At 50.8% G+C, this 11275-nt stretch overlaps 1 long non-coding RNA gene across 1 annotated transcript in view; it reads right to left on the bottom strand.

Moving 5' to 3' along the window:
• Positions 1-1018: 1018 nt before the first annotated feature.
• The window catches only part of LOC144410299 (uncharacterized), a 40431-nt gene continuing 30174 nt past the window's right edge, over positions 1019-11275 (bottom strand). Inside the window, exon 3 of the long non-coding RNA XR_013468258.1 lies at positions 1019-1159. This is a non-coding gene — a long non-coding RNA (uncharacterized LOC144410299). The remainder of the gene's footprint in view (positions 1160-11275) is intronic.

Here is an 11275-nt window from a genome sequence, read left to right as displayed (position 1 = left end):
TGTGTGTCGAGTAAACGCCGGCAGGCAGTTATCTGACCCGCGGTCTCGTCGGTCAGAGGAACAATCGGACATCTTGGCAGCGACTCGGCAGCCGGTGAAGAACCCGGTACCGATGGAACACATCTCTTTAGAAGCAGGAAGCTCAGCATTGATGCGTTTAGCTGATTAAGGCGCGCTGCGCAAAGCTCTCTGTGGTTATTCATCCTGGCTGTGTTTATAATAGGGGGGGGGGGGGGGGGCAGAAGGAGGGAAATGGACTTTGTGAAGCGTTAAATCAATAAAACATACAAGCAGCGTGATTGATTGTTACACAAAGCCATTAACGACTTACTTTATTGTAATGCGCGATTCAAAACGATGCCTAAGAAAACAGCTTTAACAATATGAGCAGACAATTAGGGTGTGTGTGTCTGTGTGTGTGTGTGTGTGTGTGTGTGTGTGTGTGCGCTCCTCTGAAGGAAGAGTCACAGCTTCTCTGCAGGTGAACCATCTAAGCGCTCTGGCAGCAGCTGTGCATCACTTGGAGGAGCGGGTCTGAAACCGGAGTTATTTCGCCCCCCCCGACCCCCCCGAGGCTCGAGCACATCTGCGAGAGCTGATTACAAGTCTTACACGCGGCCGTCTGCACACAGTCTCAGCCCGTTTCCCCGTGTGCTTCAGATCCCCGGCAGCAGAAGCCTCGATAGCTCACGACTCACAAAGTCAGACTCTCTACCCGTTTTTATAAAGTGCGACACTCCCAGAGGAGGCTTGTTCCTGCAGAGAGGCTGCACCTCCTCAGAGGGACCTGAGACAGAAGAAGTAGAATGAAACGCTCCACAGAGCAGAGATCCTCGCAGCCCCGTCTGAGAGATAAGGCAACAATGGGAGCGCCGCCAGCCCGCGAGCGCTCTGATCCCTGCAGGCGTCGCACACCGTGCAGCGTGTGCGTGCGGCACAGGGGGGGAGGAGGAGGGACAAACGCCGTGGTCCAGGTATCAGCAAATCTGCTCACTTACTTTTCCCCGCTTCCCGATCGATGCGCTTGACCTTTGCAGCTGTTTTCCATCAGCGGCGGCGGCGACCCTTTCCGGCGCTCCCTCGCTCTCCCGCCGCATCAATCCCCGGGTCATCTGTCACTCCACACCTCCGGAGAGAGGGATCAGCGCCGTCCATCTGCCTTCAGGGAGGGAGAGCGGGGGGGAATAGCAAAAAGAGACTTTTACGAAACGTTTCCAGATCAAAACTCAAACTGAAACCACAATAAGCGAATTCCATTCATCGTCGGTTCTTTCAGCCAACACAAATAAACCTCCTCCACATCGTGTGGTACGTCAAAAAAATGATTTCTCTTCCTAGACATAAAACAAGATAATAACTATCCTAATATTACTAATTCAAACATTCATTTGTTCTTTCTGTGTATCTTATTTCTTATTTTATATCTAATATTTCTCTGAATTAAAGAATTAAATCCTGAAACAAAATGCTGAAACTATTTGCTTTTCATTCATCTGGACTTGATCTTTGGCGGCTGCTCATCAGATGCTCCTCTTTCATATCTCGGACAAAGCAGCTGCTCGAGGACCCGACGTTACCACGGTAACCACGGTAACCACGGACCAGGGATGTCGCTATTTTGATTGACATCTACTCAGGGAGGTTTGAGCGTCCCCAGATGTTCGGATGCTTCGGGGACACTTGTCCGTGAAGGTCCAGGCGAGGTCCGGAGCATCGGAGGACGCCGTGTGATGTCAGCGCCTAATGGAGCGCACAGATGGAGCGCCACTAAGAGGGGGGGGGGGGGGGGGGGGGGCACGGTTTTAATACTGTGTCCCTCCCTGCTCGTCCAAATCATCAGCATCATTAGTCTCAAAGGCGAAGCCTTTGTTTAAGCGATCGGAGGCTCGAGAGCCTTAAAGGAATGCAAATAAAGTTCAACGCTCGCTGATCAACTGTGCATGTTTACAGGAGCCCCAAAAGACTGGTGAAGAATTAACAAAGATGAAGGAAATGCTGGTTGAGGATGGCTGGGGGAGGAAACCGTCCTCACGCAACACTGTCATGTCAAAAGACAGAGAAGTGAGTCACGACGAGAGACACGAGAGGGGGGGGGGGGGGGAGACAGGGGGGGTGTAATGTGGTTAAAGTCTTTATTCTCTGCTGGATGATGTAAAGGCCATTAACACAGAGCTGCTTAGCTAATGTGATACCCCATAATCCCTGCATCTGTGTGTGTGTGTGTGTGTGTGTGTGTGTGTGTGTGTGTGTGTGCAGCGAGTACAACAGCGAGGGACGGACGACAGCTGAAAGAGGAAAGACAGTGAGAGGAGAAGACTCTGTGAAAGGAGGGAGGAAGACAAAGGAAGGAAAGAGGAAGGACGCAGTGAGAGGTGGAGGTTCCGTCTTCTTCATGCTAAGAACATGTGTTTGAGGAATCCAGGAGGCTCCTCCGTGTTCTCTGCGTGTTACAGTGTCTGTACGTCCCAGAGAGGAGGGAGGCATTACGGGAAGTGAATGAGGAGGGGAAGATGTGAATGGGGGGGGAGTCGCTCGGAGCCAGCGAGTGAGGTAATGAAAACCAGAGCACATTTCACTGCTTCATCAGCTATCGACACAAAGAAAGAAACACACTCGTAAACAGGAAGGTAGAAGCGCTGAGTCATCACACACACACACACACACACACACACACACACACACACACACAGTTCATTATGCCCCCCCCTCTCTTGAAAGGAGATGAATTAAGTCACAAGGAGACGGAGGAGCGATTACACCAACTTCAGAAATGTCAACGGGGAAAAATGCAAAACGGGCTGAAATCAAAACGACTGACTGAAGAAAAAAATGTTTCAATGATCCGTCGTCAGGACATTTTTTCACGCGTTTCACGGTTCCTCCACCGCTCCTCCCCCAGTGACAAACGCTCTGCATTTACATCCTTTCAAAGCTGACTCGCGCCGCCCAGGAACAAGTGAGCGTCTCTCATCTATCCAGCAAACAGGGGACACACACACACACACACACACACACACACACGCTGCTTCCAAAGCAGCGCCGCCACTTTAAGCCTTTTTATCCGCGGCGCTCGGGGGGGCTCTGAGCGAAAGCTGCAGACCACGAAGGAGAGAAAGGGCGCATTCAAACAGTAGGCGTTGTTCTCCACTCGGTTTGTGTTTTAAATCTCGTGCTTTGTGTGCATGTTGTGTGTACACGTGTCGTCTCTCCCTGTGTTTTTTTTGTAATATATTTTCTCTACCAATAAAACAACAGATCAGGAGTTATGACGCAGGAAGGGAGGACGAGTCCCGAGGGGACGGAACGCAGGCGCGTGTTTGTTTGTGCGTTTGATCCTTTGTCAGAGTTTCCAGTGGAGTGCGGCCGACGCGTCGACAGTCGGGCGGAACGTTCAGGCCTCAAAATTGGCTTCACAAATGGGTTTCTCCGTGATTCGTGCTCCGCTCCTCCGAAGAGCCGGACGTGGCACCCGGGTGCACGTCGGTGGTCCGCCGGACTCGGGTCGGGATCTTCTGCCTCCCGGTTCTGCTTCTGGTGAGAAGGATGTCGCACAATCACACGACGCACACACACTCGAAATGACTTCCGTGATGCGCTCTGTTGGGTCGGTGGAGTGAAAAGGTCAGGGGGTCAAACCAACAGGAAGCTACAATACGTCGGTTAAAAAGCCCTTTTTGCTAAATCGCTCTCCCGTCTGCTTACCAAGACGCCCATGTTGTGATTAAATCTTTTCCCACAACAAGAAACAAATCATTTGAGGGGCTTAACTGAGAGCGAGTGAGATGCCAGCTGCAAACAGCTGCCCCCCCCCCCAGGTGATTCATCCACTAATCCACGTTCTCTAACGACACGTTTGTGTTGATGTTCAAGATGCTCAAACGTCTTACATTAAAAGCACAGAAGGTCCATGTATTAACATTACTATTAATAAAGTATTTATTTCTGATTAAATTAACACAATATAATATTATGTGATTATTAGTAGTAGTATAGTAGAACAGTATATTATACTTTTGCTTGTTAGGATTCACTTACTGTTACTGTACTGTTAATTTATATTGCACTCATTTAATTTAATTTAAGTTTTTCTTTTACAACCTGCTCAGTTTCACCTCATTTCTGCCTTATCCGTTATCCTCATTTTTATTTTTATTTCATGTACATTTATGTAAATATTGTATTTTTATTTTAAAATTGGTCGGCTTTCCAGAAAAGGCAAGCACAAGAATTTCAATACACAGGACAATAAAAATCTTTGAATCTTTGAACTTCATTGAACTTGAACAAAACAGCCAAAGCAATCAGGTCGTTTCCTGTTCGGCAGAAAGTGATAAAGGCGGCGGTTTGTTTTATGGGCACTGTTGTGCCTCACAGTGCAAAGTGAGGGAGGCCGTTGGATGAGTTGATTCTTCACCAGGGAGCAACGGAGAGGAGGAAGACGTGTGTGTTTGATTGGTTTTGTGGCGTCTCTGTCGAGAAGATGGACGACGGCCGGAGACAAAGTCAGTCTGCGTTTGAACGGATTCAGGCGCAGGTTTCACACGGCAAGCGGCCCCGAGGCCCCTGATAGTGGCCGTCGGTGAACGGTGAGGAGAACGGACTGGGAACCAAACAAACAAACAAATGGGTATTTGTCTGAATCCTGTGAAGCCACATGGAGTGTTTTATTAGGGTGTAAAGTCTCGCCGTGTGTTCGCCGTTTTTCTACATGGAGTGTTTTATTAGGGTGTAAAGTAAAGTGTAAAGTTTTATTAGGGTGTAAAGTCTCGCCGTGTGTTCGCCGTTTTTCTACCTACTACACGCGTGTGACCCGCCCAGACTCTTTCTTCCCTGCTTATACTGTAGAGCTTAAAGTGTCAAAGGTGCTTTTATTCCAATGAGCCTTTTATTTCTTACAGAAACCCTCTGACTCCGGACAACCTGATCCCCCCGATCCCCCCGACCCCCACCGATCCCCCACGATCCTCCCAGACCCCCCCGATTCCCTCCGATCCCCCGATCCTCCCCGACTCCCCGCACGCCTTCACCCAACTGCTGTTAGGTGACCCTGCATTGCATCACCAGGAACTGGGAGATGGGTGGACTGGGACCACCATTATCCGATCCCCCCGATCCCACCCGATCCTCCCAGACCCCCCCGATACCCCCCAATCCCCTCCGATCCCACCCGATCCTCCCAGACCCTCCCGATCCCCCCGATCCTCCCAGACCCCCCCGATCCCCCCCAATCCCCCAATCCCCTCCGATCCCCTCCGATCCCACCCGATCCTCCCAGACCCCCCGATCCCCCCAATCCCCTCCGATCCCACCCGATCCTCCCAGACCCCCCAATCCCCTCCGATCCCACCCGATCCTCCCAGACCCACCGATCCCCCCGATCCCCCCGATCCCCTCCGATCCCACCCGATCCTCCCAGACCTCCCCGATCCCCTCCAATCCCACCCGATCCTCCCAAACCCCCCCGATCCCCCCAATCCCCTCCGATCCCCCGATCCTCCCAGAACCCCCCCCCGATCCCACCCGATCCCCCCGTTCCCCCCGATCCCACCCGATCCCCCCGATCCTCCCGATCCTCCCCGATCCCCGCACGCCTTCACCCAACTGCTGTTAGGTGAACCTGCATTGCATCACCAGGAACTGGGAGATGGGTGGACTGGGACCACCATTAGGTGGCTCCAGGTCACTCGGCTGAAAGGAACAACATTACATCTGTCAGTTTGGTTGCCGTGGCGCCACAGATAAACGCCGCGGCTCGCTGATGGTGACTGAATGTCTCATTATCCAACAGACGGGAATTGAAACCGCTCGGAGCACAAAGTTTGGATTCTTGTTCTCGTTGGCCTCTGAAGTACATATTTGAAAAAAGGACTTCTCGTCCTCGTGTCCACGTCTCTGTCCCTTACAATCGTCCTGCGGATGAACACGGCGTCTCTAGGCGCAGGGTGAAGACGGCGATCGCACACTGGCACGTGCATGCGCACTTTGCCGCCACCCAAATTCAAACCCCACGGCCCGGCTTTCATCCGGGGAACACGACGCGTGCGTCTGCGTTTCTACAAATTTGTTTCCGAGCTTTTCTCCCGTCAAACAGCAACTGAAGACCCCCAGCGAGGCCCCCGCGTGTGTGTCCTCCAGTGTGTGCGTCATGCCGATTGTGCTCACGTACAAACTCCAAGGTTAAGGTTATTTTTGAAGGTGCTCACAGGGAGAAGATTGACTCACGGTGTGTGTGTGTGTGTGTGTGTGTGTGTGTGTGTGTGTGTGTGTGTGTGTGTGTGTGTGCAGTTAACGCCTAATGACCGTCTTTAGTCACCTCCTCTCCAGCTGTGATTAAGTCGAGCTATAAGATGATCCGTTATCCTCCTTTATCCTTCAACTCACACCAAAGGTATTAAGATGGATTACACGTGTGTGTGTGTGTGTGTCTGCAGTAACATCACGTGACCGCCCTCATGCGTGTGTTTGTGTGTAGCGAAAGAATCCTAACAAGTGGCTCTAATATCTAAACCATTTACATGCAAAAACACACTTGTATTTCTATACATTTACAGTTTGTATAGAAACCTCTACCCAGTGTGTGTTACTATGGACAGTTATCATGTATCACGTGTCTGCACACAGCGGGGGGGGGGGGGGGTCCCGGGGGGGTTGACAGGAGATGAAATGAGAGGAGCGGTGGAGACGGAGGCTGACGTGAGGGAGGGGCTGCCGAGGTGGTGTTTGCCCTTGAGTGGGCAGCGACACACTCCTCCATCCCTCCCTCCGCCCATCCGTCTCTCCCAGCGCCTCCCAGTCAATCTCAAGTGGAGGAGAAGAAGTGAAGAGCTGACTCTTGAGGGGGGGGGGGTCTCTCTCTCTCTCTGTCTCATCGCCCCCCCTTCCTCCCCCCCCAACATACCCCCCACACACCCCTTCGTATGATTCATCGCGACCCAATCACGTACAGGCTGTTTAGCTCCAAGTACAAAAGGACGGATCTTCAGACCGGCAGGAGTGTGCGATTGATTTATGTAACACACACACACACACACACACACACACACACACACACACACAGCGACGTGCAGGTGCGGCCTCTGCTGATGGACGCTGACGTTAATGGCGAAGGGGAGCGGTGGTAGCTGCACATTTAACCTCCATTTCAACGTAACCCCGCGCACTTGTTTCCTTTCCTCCGCTGCATCCTCCCCCCCCCCCCCCCCGTCACCTCCTCCCTCAGCGAGCTGCTCTGAGGCGATTCAGGGTTCAGGTCTCGCTCTCTTTCTATTCCTCATTCGCCCCGTCCCAGTGTCCTCTGTCTAATTGTCCTTTTCACCGGTCTATGTCTTTTCTTTGTCTTCACCTCCACCTTTTCTCGTCCTGTCCGTGAGCTTCCTAACTCCTCCTTTCAAACGCCTTAATTCTCTCCACTTCTCTCCGTCTTATTCTTTCTTTTCTCACAGGTAGAATCGGATTAATTAATTATACTGTAATGTCACATAAACATCAATGCTTCTCCTCCTTCCTCCTCATTCACATCCTTTCCTCCTCAGGTCCTTTCCTCCTTCCTGTCCTTCCTCCCTGCTTCAAGTCATCGGTCCAGTCCCTCCTCACCCCCCTCCTCCCTTTTTACCCCTCGTCCTCTGTTGCCCGAATACCTCCCTGTGCCCCTGGAGGTCTTTGACCATTAAGACCCTCCAGACCCCTCAGGTGGCCCTGAAGGGTCCTCGTGCCGAGTGTTAAGAAGTTTGACTGAGGGCCTTAGATGTCACACACACACACACACACACACACACACACACACACACACACACGCACACAGCGACGGAGAGTCACACGTGAGGAAGAGATGAGAGGAGGAGAGCATCAGCCGACCTGTGATGGACGAAGGAGGAGGAGGAGGAGGAAGATCTACGTCATCCTACAGGACCCTACAGGAAGCTTTTGCATTTACAAGATGTCCCTTATTTCATTTTCATTTAACATTCCTCTTTGTATCCGTCTTACTAGACTTACCAAGTGTTCAAGAATAAAAGGAGAAACAGGTGACGAATCACACAATAACAGAAAGACGTCTCTCATGGTGATTATCGCCGTCTATCAGCACAACGAAGGCCGATAGACACCGATCCACTGGTCTGGTCTCTCCACAGGTGAGTGTGTGTGCGTTGGGGGGGGGGGACGGGGGGATGTAATGCAGCATGAAATGAAAGGCGCGGTGGGGTCGCAGTGTGAAGGCCTTCGAATCAGTCCAACCAGAAGAAGTGTGTGTTTTTCTCTACATTTAAGTTCTTGGGAGGTTAAGAAAGGGGGAGACAAGGAGAAATGGATATTTGGGAACTCCTCCTCCTCCTCCTCCTCGTGCTCCCGGCGTTATTCAGAAGGTTTGAGGGTCGTAGAAGGTCGACGGACTCCAAGGAAACTCGACTGTTACTAAAAAGCAGGATGAGAAGCAAAGAGAACGTGCAGAGATGTGGATTCATTAGCTAATTGAAGGATGTCGTCGACTGTGAGATTTCTCAGTTCAACCCGCTGATTAAAGACTCAAACTGACTGTCAGAAACACAGAGAAATTCAAAATGCATTAATTCGATGCTGTTACACACGACAAAGAGGCCGAACAGCGGAGCCATGATTTAAAGAATGTAGAGAAACAATTACGGCCGCTTGTTTGTGCCTCTGAGGGAAGTAAACAGCAATTTGGCTCTAATTGATCGTTGTCACTCGCATGTCTTTGCATAATTCATCCCGAGGGAGACGCACAAACACACACACACACACTGTAAACAGCTTGATAATTGTGGGTGGAATCAACATCCTTTAATAAACAGCGCACACGCATGTGTCGCTATTCTATTCCACTTGTGTAGAAACTTTCGTTGGGATAACAGGAAACACAAGCGTGCTTTATTGGGTGTTAGCTAGCTGAGCTAGCTGAGCAATGCTAACAGTGTGTAAGCGTTGTGGCATGTTCATCAAATGACATTTATTTTAGCGGTAGGAAAAGCTCTTTTAACAGCAGGTCATGTCAGAAAGGTCATCTATAGGTCGCCCGACCTTCATGCAGCGATGACATCACAGGCACATTTCTCTTCCCTTTCTGAACACGTTAAAAACGTGAAGCGGAGGCTTCATTTCAAGCCCGTGATTAGAAGCTGCCATGTATTTTTAGGGGGGATATTATATAACAAGCAGGCCGAGACAGATGCATGGCCCCCACCAGGGGTACCTGAATACATCAGGGAAATACCAGTGCGTGTGTTTTAAGTAGTTTCTCTCCTCCCCGAAATACAATTTGTGTTATTTGCAACGGCTGAATAAAAAGGGAACATAATTGTCCAGAGGACGTGTTCCGTGCGAATCATCGCTCATAACAAAACCAAAAAGAGAAAGTCATTAACCCGTGAAACCGTGAGCAGGCTGATTGCATCAACCAAGACACGCATGAGTGATTCAGGCACACACACACACACACACACACACTCCCACACGGACACACAACAGAACTTTCCTGGGAGAGCGCGCATGGACAACTTCCTGCAAACGCTATTATAGAATGCAAACGATTTAGTGCTGGCAAACAAGAGCGGTATAAATGGCTGTCTCCCTCCCTCCCTCTCTCCCTCCCTCCCTCCCTCCCCCACACACACACACACACACAACAACGCTGCCGTGTTACCATCAACTGATATACACAAACGGGCCTCTGCAGCCAAGAAAGGCAGGAAGAAGGCAATATTTAAAAGGTCCGATTTTCTCTCCATCACAACAAACCTCAGGAGGAGAACTGGAACTCTTTCAAAATCCAAATCGTGCCGGTCCCAGAACAATGAGCAATGCCTGCGGGCTTCGTTACCGACATCTCCGCTCCATTGTTCCTCCCGCTGTCCTGCCTGCTGCATAACTCAAGGTTGTCCTTCTTCAAATCCATGTCACGCACGCGATGAACCCTGCGTAGGTGCCACTTGATGCTTCAGCGACGTGTGAAGTTTGTTTGTGTCGTGTCACTCGTCGGAGGGGGGGGGATGGGGGAGGGGGGGGGAGGGGGGGAGAGGAAAGATGAACAACCGCGGCCTTGATGTCCTAAAAAAAAAAAAAGCAGCCGTGGCTGAAAAGAGGAAAGCAAGAATACGCCAAATGGTAAAATATTTATGCTCCACATCATGTGGAAGAAGTTTATGACCCCGAAGTTCCGTTTGAAGGTCACCACAACATCTACAGCCCCGTGAGTTACAAGTATTCTTGTTGGAAACAGGAAGTGGGAAAAACCCTCTTTGTTCTTTTGTGCAAGTGGAAACGTTTACGAGCCGCGAGGCCGCCGTATATCTCCTCCTCTTCCTCTTCCTCCTCTTCCTCCTCCTCCTCCTCCAACGTAAAGCGTCAGAGCGATGCTCAAGCCTTCAGTCACACTGTCTCTCTCCTCCCGGACCGCCCGTTCACAGAGGAAGTATTTGAGGAGGAGAAGAAAGAGGAGTGAGTAGGAGGACGGTGTGTGTGTGTGTGTGTGTGTGTGTGTGTGTGTGTGTGTTTGTGTGCGTTCGTGTAGAAGAGCCCTGCAGGGAGTTTATTCAACAGAACGTTTTTTGGAGATTAAACAAAAAGACTAAGATGTGCGTCCTCCCTCTCTCTCACACACACACACACACACACACACACACACACACACACACACACACACACACACACACACACACACACACACACACTTTTTAACTGGCACTCTGTTGATGTGTCTGGCTGCATTATGGAAACTACTCAAGCCAAGTGAGGCTGACAACGCTCGGGGCCCCCCGGGGAGGAGGAGGAGGAGGAGAGGAATGTTCAGCCATTTTAATTGCTGGGCTTGTTAGCCTCCCTCCGTGGTTAGCGCCCTGTTAGCACGTTATTATGGGGGCCGGGCGGCGCTTGATGGACAGTTGTTTTGTGTCGCGAGTGTCCGGGGAGGAACTTTTACTTTTGAATGTACCGCGTGGCATCGGGGGCGTTCTCTTCACGGCCCCCCCGTGATTGACAGATCAATTAGTGAGGGGGGGGGAGTTTTGGTGCTTTAGTTGACCGGATTCTGAGAGCAGAAGGCGAGCTCTCCTCCTCCAGTCAGATCGCAACTTCACTCGCGTCCTTCGCGACAGAGAATTCCAATCAACATGTTTTGGGGCTTTTATATGTTTTAATTTCTTTTGCCTGCAGAAGTGATCTCAGCCGCCTGATGACACGAACAGGAGGAGGCAGATCGGTGGACCGATGTGTGCAAAAGTCTAAAAGCCAATTGAGCTGAGAACTTTTGCTTCTGGCATCA

The sequence above is a fragment of the Gasterosteus aculeatus genome, chromosome 7 (genome assembly GCF_964276395.1).
Source record: "Gasterosteus aculeatus chromosome 7, fGasAcu3.hap1.1, whole genome shotgun sequence".
NCBI classification, from domain to species: Eukaryota; Metazoa; Chordata; class Actinopteri; order Perciformes; family Gasterosteidae; genus Gasterosteus; species Gasterosteus aculeatus.
Note: the sequence above shows the minus strand (reverse complement) of the source record. Positions and strands in the feature narration are given on the sequence as shown.